Raw genomic sequence first — 9085 nt, forward strand, 5'->3', positions numbered from 1 at the left:
TATGGGTGTGGAAAGGGGGATATATTGTCAGAGATGCTCAATGTGTCAGACTGTTTTGCTTGACCATCCTTTTTGTTAGAAAGAAGAGTTCTATTGGCAAGGAGGGAAGGTTGTTGTAAAGTAGCAATGATTTTTTAAAATTCCCCCAAAGTACTAACAATAATAACAATAGACCTGGTGTTTATATAGCACCTTAAGATTTATAAAACATTTTACAAATATTTCATTTGATCATCACAACAATCCTGGGAGGTAGTTATTATTATCCTGACTTTACAGATGAGAAAACTAAGGGAGAAAGAAGTTAAGTGATTTTCCCAGGGTCACAGAACTAGTGTCTGAAGCCAGATTTGAACTCGTCTTCCTGATTCCAGGTTCAGCTAGTGCTCTATCAACTACATCAATAAAATAAATTTATAAATGATATGAGAGAAAAAATAAAAGAAAGAATTTAGAATATAATCTCCCAGTGTCACATAGTCTCAGTTGGAGGAATCTTCTCTGAATTGCTCCCAGAAACACTGCTCTCAAAAGACGTTTTCCCAAAGTAGTAGGGCTCCAAGGTACACTGTAGAAACTACTGCTTTCTGCTGACCTCTAGGTGACACAGTGGATAGATTACTGGACCTGGGGTTAAGAAGACATGAGTTCAAAGCTTGCTTCAGACATTTACTAGTTGTTTGACCCTAGAAAAATCACTTAACTTTTGTCTGTCTCAGGTTCTTCCCCTATAAAGTAGAGATGCTAATAATAACACCTACCTCCTAGGATTGTTGTGATGATCAAATGAAATATTTGTAAAGCACCTTGCAAGTCTTAAGTGCCATATAAAGATAAGTAAACTTATCTTTTTTATTATTACTTTCTCGACTTTCTTTTACACTATCCTCAATTGGCTTCTCTCTATACAAATGCACAAGGTGCTGAAATTTTTTTTAAAAACCTAAATGTTCCCCTCCTAATTAAGCCAGAAGTTGCAAATTTCTTCCTAGACTTTTATCTCTGTGAATAAGGTTGCAGAACATGGATTTTCCTTTACTCTTCACTGAGATTCCCCTAAACTGAATCCCTATCCACAAAAACAGGCACAGTGGCTCCACAAAGAGGCTTCTCTCTTTTGGCTTGGAGTTTAACCGTCTCTGCATAGATACAAGAAGGCTTACCAAGGAGAAAGGCTTCAGCAACAAAAACTCCTTTAACTGACACAGTCCAAGTTGCTCCTCACACCCCTTTCCCTCTTCTACATGAAAGCCAAGTAGGGCTAACCCTCTTCCCAGAGAGGGTGATTAAAAATCTCACCCCAATCCTAAAGATATTCTTAGTTCTCAATATTAAGTTTCAACATTCCTCCCAGAAAATACCCTAACTTGACCCTAATTTGCTCTCTTAGGGTATGGGATGGAATTATTCTATTTTAAATAAGCATTTATTAAACACCTACTAAATAGTAAGCCATTGGGCTAGCTTCTGGGAAGACACAAAGGCAAAAATGAAACAGTCCCTCTCCCTAGGGAGGTTACATTCTCCTGACACTCACACTCCAAACCCAATGGTGTCATTGTCCATAAAAGGAGTCCAGCAAGTAAGAAGAGGTATGACCTTTCTGAGAGCCATACAGAACTTATTTTTATCCCAGAGTGCCTCCATTGTTGGGTGGAGCACATGACTTCTGAAGTCAACAAGAGATGGACAGCACTTGGCTCTAAAAGAAAAATGCATTTTGCTTGACCCCGACTTCTCTATTTCTCCTCCTTTCATCCTCACTGCTGCTTTCTACCTTATCCGCCAACCTGAAACAAATTATTCCTCAGGTTCTCATTTCTTCAGAAGATTCTTTTCTACCAAGTACAGGAAACTTTCCTTTTGATATCAAAAGTCATTGATACCAAGATAAACTATAAATAGAAGTGCTCATACAGGAAAGACTTCTAGGGGATATAATTGTCAGAAAATATTTGAAGGGTTATTATAGATGGGAGAGGTGAATAAGATATATTTCATGTGGCTCCATGTGGCAACACTGTGGTCAATGGGTAAAAATCAGAGGCACATAGATTTTGCCACAATATAAGGAAGAACTACTTAATACTCAGAGTGGGTCAAAAAATGGAATGCTGTCTCTTTAGATACTGGAATTGTCCTAGCTATAGCTGGATAAGTATTGTCGTGAATATTTTGTTTATGTGTTTTTTCTATTGTTCTTATATCATAGAATCATCTTTTGTCCTCTGTTACAATTTGTCAGCTGGTAGACCAGATGAAATACTGGAACAAAGTTTAATAACAGGGAAGCTGAATTTTATCTGTAATATTTTGGGCTGCCGCTAGAGGGTAGTAAACGCACAGATATCACTCGTTCTTTTTTCCTTCTATTGCGATAGCCTGGGACAGCTAGGCAGTACAGTGAATAGAAGTCTGGGCCTGCCTGGAGTCAAGTTACACTCATCTTCTTGAGTTCAAATCCGGGCTCAGATGCGGACTATCTGTGTGACCCTGGGCATGTCATTTAACCTTGTTTGCCTCCGTTTTCTCATCTGTAAAATGAGCAGGAGATGGAAATGGCAAACCACTCCAGGATCTCTGCTAAGAAAATCTCAAATGAGATCATGAAGAGTTGGACACGACTGAACAACAACAATGATGTCGTTCTAGCTTGTTGCATTATTTTTTTAATCTTGATTCTCATCCATTGTGACAACGATGCCCTTAAGTGTCTGTCACCTACAAATTTGATAAGCTGGTTGTATCTCCACATTTGTCCAAAGTATTGATAAATAATGGGAGACATGATGGGGTCAAATACTGACATATAAGATCTTCCATTAGAGATTTCCCTCCTAGTTAACACAGATGTACATTTAGTCACTCAGTCAATTCGATTCAATCAACACTTATTAAATGCCAATATTTATAAGACTCCATTGTCTTGAAGGAACTTACTGTATAGCAGAAACTAAGTTCTGTTGTCCTTTTAAAACTATGTGCACTGGAAGTGCTGACCTTGACGCAGGTGATCTAGGTACCATTTATGTCATTTAATATGGATACATTAAGCATCTGTTATATACCAAGCACTGTTCTGGGCAGTGAGAATATAAAGCAAAAATGAAACAGTCTTATCCTCAAGGCATTTATATTTTGTTGGAGGAAAACAGCTTGGTCGCATAAAATTAAATACAAGGCATAGAAAAGTGATTTCTGGGGTGGTAGAGACCAAAGTAATTGGGGCATGGTGGGATAAAATTAGACTTCCTGTGGGATGTGACATATGAATTGAGCTTTGGAGGAAGACTGTGTCCAAAATCTTTCAATAGCTTTTTATTGCCTGTAGGATAAAGTTCACACTTCTCATATTCAGAGCCTTCCAAACTATGACTGTCAAGTTCCTGTTCTCTCCCACTCCAATCCATTCTCTATTCAGCCACCAAAATAATTTTCCTAAAGCATAGGTCCAACCATGTCGCTCCTTTACTCAATAAACTCCAGTTACCTCCAGGATTATATATAAAATCTTGTTTGTCATTCAAAGCCCTTCATAATATGGACCCCTTCTACCTTTCCAGTCTTTTTATACCTTAATTCTCACTAAGTATTCTTTGATTCACTGACACTGCCCTTCTTCCTGCTCCTCAAACAAGACTCTCCATCCTTCAGTTCTGGACATTTTTTCTGGCTGTCTGCTATGCCTATATATGCTCTCTCTCCTCATCTCCATCTCCTGGCTGCCCTGGCTTCTTTCATGTCCAAACTAAAATCTCATTTTCTTTAAGAAGTCCTTCCCAAACCCTTTTAATTCTAATGCCTTCTGTCCCTTAATTATTTCCTATTTATCCTGTACACAACTCATTTGTACATATTTTTTTGCTTGCTGTCTACCCCATTGAATTGTGGGCTTTTTAAGGCCAGGGACTGTCTTCCGCCTCTTTTTTATTCTTGCTGCTTAGCGCAGTGCCTGGTACATCATAGGCTTACTGACTGAGACCAGCCATGCGAACTCCTATTATTCCTCTCAGCATTTTGCTCTTGTCTCTCTGGACCTCCTTCTCCATCGCATACTCACTTCAAGTATCTGTCCCACCCCCATCACAAATATCTGTCATACACTATTTAAAATTCTACCATTTAGACATTCTTTTCAGTTTATAACTAATTACTCCTGGGAGTTGTGAGGAATAGGAAAAAGAGAAAGGGAATGAATATTTATGTACTTTACTAACATTATTTCATTTGATCTTCACAACAACCTTTCAATGAAGGTGTTATAATTTTTCCCATTTTGCAGTTAAGATAACTGAGGCAAATAGAGTTTAAGTGACTTGCCCGGGATCACAAGTTAGTAAATGTCTGAGGCTGGATTTGAATTCAGGACTTCCTGACTCCAGGCCCAATGCCCTAACCACTGCACTGCATTGCTGATTAATAACAGATGCTTAAGAAAATAAACTAATTAAGTTAATCCTTCATATGAATGAGGAAAGAGAGTATTGATGTCAGGGAAGAAACAAAATTATGGAGCATGTGTTACCATTCAGAAAATCTAGATAATGAAGGAGGAAGCAGGTCTGAATGGGCAGCTACAATGTGGACCTTCAGATGGCCAAAGGGCAGTATGTGGTCCTTAAACATGTTGGGAGATGGGGATAGAGGGAATTATGATCTAAACTCAATCATTTATGTCCTTATATATCTCTTTCATTGATTTTCTAATGAGGGAGAAGAATAAACAATTTCTCTATTTTAGAAATTAAAATTTCCTGTTCCATCACCATATTTCCCATGCTCAAATGGTATGCAGGGGGCAACAGTCTCTCCCCTTTTTACCACATCCTTACCCATTCCTTATCCAATTTCTGAACCAACTTGAGAATTATCTCTCATCTCTTTTTCTAGGCTCCATGAACTGGCTTCATACAGAAACCTGAAGACACATCCCAGGGCCACACCAAAAAATAAAAGGCTCATGGCGTTGCTGAGTTGTTTCAATTGTGTCCAACTCTCTGTTACTACATTTGGTATTCTCTTAGCAAAGATACTGGAGTGGTTTGCCATTTCCTTCTCTAGCTCATTTTACATATGAGGAAACTGAGGCAGAGTTTTGACTTGCCCAAGGTCACACAGTAAGTATCTGAGGTTGGATTCGAATTCAGGTCCTCCTGACTCCAGAGAGAGGACTCTATCCACTGTGCCATCTAGCTGCTCCAAAAGAAAAGACTATGGTCTCCCAAGAGATGGTGGGCTCTGGGTTGCTTTCATTGTATCTGTTACAGGCACAGCCAAACAGGAACTACTACTGAAAATGAATGACAGGAAAGGGAATTAAGATATAATATGCCTGTGGTCAGTGTGAAAGAAGAAATCAAATCAGATGTTTGAGACTTCCATTTTGTTGTTGTTATTGCTTTATTGATGTCCTTGGGCAACTAGGTGACATAGTGCATAGAACTCTGTGCCTGGAGTCTGGAAGACTCCTCTTCCTAAGCTCAAATCTGGCCTCAGACACTTACTAGTTGTTTGACCCTGGGCAAGTCACTTAACTCTGCCTCAGTTCCTTATCTGTAAAATGAACTAGAGAAGGAGAAGGCAAACCACTCCAGTATCTTTGCCAAGAAAACCCCAAATGGAGTTGCAAAGAGTTGGGCATGACTAAAAACAACTGAACAATAAATTATGACCTTTGTTTTTTATACCACAATTTGCTCCTCATATCCCCCCCAAAACACACATACACATACACACACACCCCTCCTTTGTTTCAAAGAAAAACATATTAAAAAAAATTAAAAGAAAAAGAAAAAAAGAAAAAAAAAGAAAAACATTTTAAAAGATACATAAAACTAAGAATTTATTGTAATGGTGATGAAATTTGAAAATCCCTTTGTATTGGAAAACTGACAGATGCTTAGCACCAAGTTTCAAATTAAGCCTCTGTAAAGAAACAAGGAGGTATGAACCCCTGTTGCTGACATAACAGGAAGGGGCTGAACAGGGAGGAGCTAATACCTATATAAGGAAGGGCACAAGATGGACAGACAGAATTTCCTGGGATAAGCATCGTGGTGTCAGGGCAGCTGCTGCTGGAGAGAGAGAGAATTTTTCTTAGCAAGCATCTGGAGGCTGGGCTGTAACTGCTGAACTGAACTGAGAATTGAGAAGAACTGAAAAGAGAAATGAGAACTGAGAACTGACATAGAAGTTGGACTTGTGGTGACAAAACTGAAACTTGTGGTGGCAAGACTTCCAAGGGCCAGCTGGAGCTGCCAAAGACTGAGGAAGCATGACTGTGGTGCCAGTACTTTGTACAAATGTGGTCGTGGCTTTGTTGTTAATGTGTATGAATGTTATTGTGGCTTGTCTTGTCTTCAGAGACTGTGAAGGATTTGAGATGGACTGGACACTGTGAGCTCCAATGTGGAGCTGCAGGAACTGCATGGAGAGCAGGACAAGGAACTGGGAGCTGTCTGCCTTTGAACCCAGGTAACAGATTGGTGGATTCAGATAGGAGCCACCTGCCTTGAGTCAAGATGAAAAGACCTGTCTGTGGATACTGAGTAGTGACTGATGAAATTGTGATTTACTTATGACCTAGGGGTGGATGGCTTTTGTACTTTCTACTACCCCTTAAGAGGGTACTGAGTAGTGACTGATTAAATTGTAATTTAATTACATCCCATGGGTGGAGGGCTTTGACTTTTGTACTTTGTGACCCTTAAGGAGGCTAAGGATGATTGAATGATTGGGTTACTAAATGATTGTACTTTGTTGAAAACTATGTGACCACTTTGGTGAAAACTGTGTGGCCATTTTAGTGATAAGTTGTTGAGTTGTGACATGGTGAATGCTGTATTATGATTTTCTGTGATAAGTTGTAACATTGTGAATGCTGTACCCTGATTTTCTGTGAGTTTTGCTCTGATTTGTTATTGAATAAATAGAGAGTTTATTATACTATTTAACCAGCTTTCAAGAAAGCTGTTCACAGCAGCAGTCCTCTGGAAAGCTATTCATCCATGTCTTTACATTTATCTGGCATAGTATGCAAGGGAGCACCCATCATCCCTCAAATAAGAGAAGTATGGTTCAGAACTTGTTTTGGGGAAATAGAATAGTCAATGCCTTTCATCTGAGTTCACCTGTGTTTTAGTACCATTTTCTTTTCATTATTATAATCATTGTACATGCTCTTTTACTGACTTTTCCATTACTCTATGTCAGTTCATGCAAGCTGTCATCCACTTATCAAGAACTTTCCCAAGCCTAGTACAGGATTTGAGATTAGGAAGGAAGTTGGTTCACTGCCTCTAGGTTCCTATTGCCAAAGCCCAGCTCAGGAAATCAATTTAGTAAGAAAAAAATACATCAAACAGATGAGTTTCAGTTCATATCAGGAACTCATTACACCCTCTTCTCCAGTTCATAGTTCACTTCAAAGTTCTCACATACACACTGAGCTCCCTGGAATCCAAATGGCATCTCAACAAACAAAATTGATGGAATTGGAGCCAAGAAGAAAAGCTGAACCCCAAAGACCAGGGAAGCTACCTATTAAACTTGCCTTCAACATTTCTAAGAGAATTAGAACTCAAGACTCTTTGGTGGTTACAATGATTATGACAAAGAACTAGTTAGAAACTGTACTTTCAGTCATTCAGTCACATTCTATTCTTCATGACCCCATGGACCATACTGTTCATGAGGTTTTCTTGGCAAGGATACTGGAGTAGTTTACTATTTTATTTTCTAGTGGATTAAGGCAAACAGAAAAGTAAAGTGACTTTCCCAAGATCACATAGCTAGTAGTTGTCTGAGATCAGATTTGAACTCAGGTCATCCTGATGCCAAGTCCAGTGCTCTATCCATTAATCCATCTAGCTGCCTTTCTGGACCTTAGGGATCATCTAATTCAATCCACTCATTTACAGATTTAAAAACTTAGGCTCAGAAAGAAGTGAAGAGCCCAAGGGGGAACAAGAACCAAGATCTCCTTAATGTCTGGGTCAGGGGTGGGTAACCTACAGCCTTGAGGCCACATGGGAACCTCTAGGTCCTCAAGTGTGACCTTTTGACTGGCACAAAACTTCACAGAACAAATCTTTTTATTAAGAAACCAGGCCCGTTTTCTTCTCACCATACCATACTACCTCTTTTATATATACTGGGTTGTTTTATTTTGTTTTGTTTTGTTTTCTGAATTTTTCCTCTGTGGCAGGCATGGATGTATTGCAATCTGCATCACTGGAGAGAATGCTCATTTTGATAATGTGACATGACAACTTTGTGAAGTGTGTGGTGCACCTTGATATAAACCCCAACAACATCATAGAATATATCAATAAACACCCTTCTCATAATATATACTCAAACCTACTCTCTCCCTGGATTGGCCTACTCGCTCCAACCTACTCTCACAGTAAGACTCTAGCAAGTCTGGCTTTCCAAAGATATACCACCAACACACAGTGGCATTGAAACAGTCTCTGGGGTCTAGAGATAACCCCCTTGAGAGAAAATGCATCCCCTCCCGCTCCCCACTGGAGCTCTTGAGCCCCTAGCCCATGCATTTTCTATCTACCCAACCAGCGGGTAGCATTTATTTATACAAGAAAGTAACTTATTATAGTAACACTATATCTTAAATGTGACCATTCACTAAATTAAAAAAAACAACAATAATCTCAGATACTAATACATTAAAGTCAATGCATAAATACCAAAATATATAACAACACACACATAAACCTGGAACAAAATCTCCCACCAATACCGTCAATATCTGCTATGAAGAGTAAGTACATACCATTTATAGGAATCTGGTAGCGAAGGACACGAGAAAGGAATTTAGGGTAACTCACAATTCTGACTATAGACTTCAATGTTATGGGTCCATTCAAGAACATCTACACACAAAAAAAAATGTGAGATTGTTCACTACTCAAAGGGAGCTGGTTGCTCAGTGGATAGAACACTGGACCTGGAATCTGAAAGACCTGAGTTCAGATCCCACCTCAGACACTTACTAGTTGTGTGACCCTGGGCAAGTTATTGTAAATTTCAATTGTAAAATGGGAAGAATGGTAGCACCTACCTA

This window comes from Petaurus breviceps, unplaced genomic scaffold (genome assembly GCF_028583685.1).
Source record: "Petaurus breviceps papuanus isolate PSGF00001 unplaced genomic scaffold, PetGlider_PUasm1.0 181, whole genome shotgun sequence".
Taxonomy (NCBI): Eukaryota; Metazoa; Chordata; class Mammalia; order Diprotodontia; family Petauridae; genus Petaurus; species Petaurus breviceps.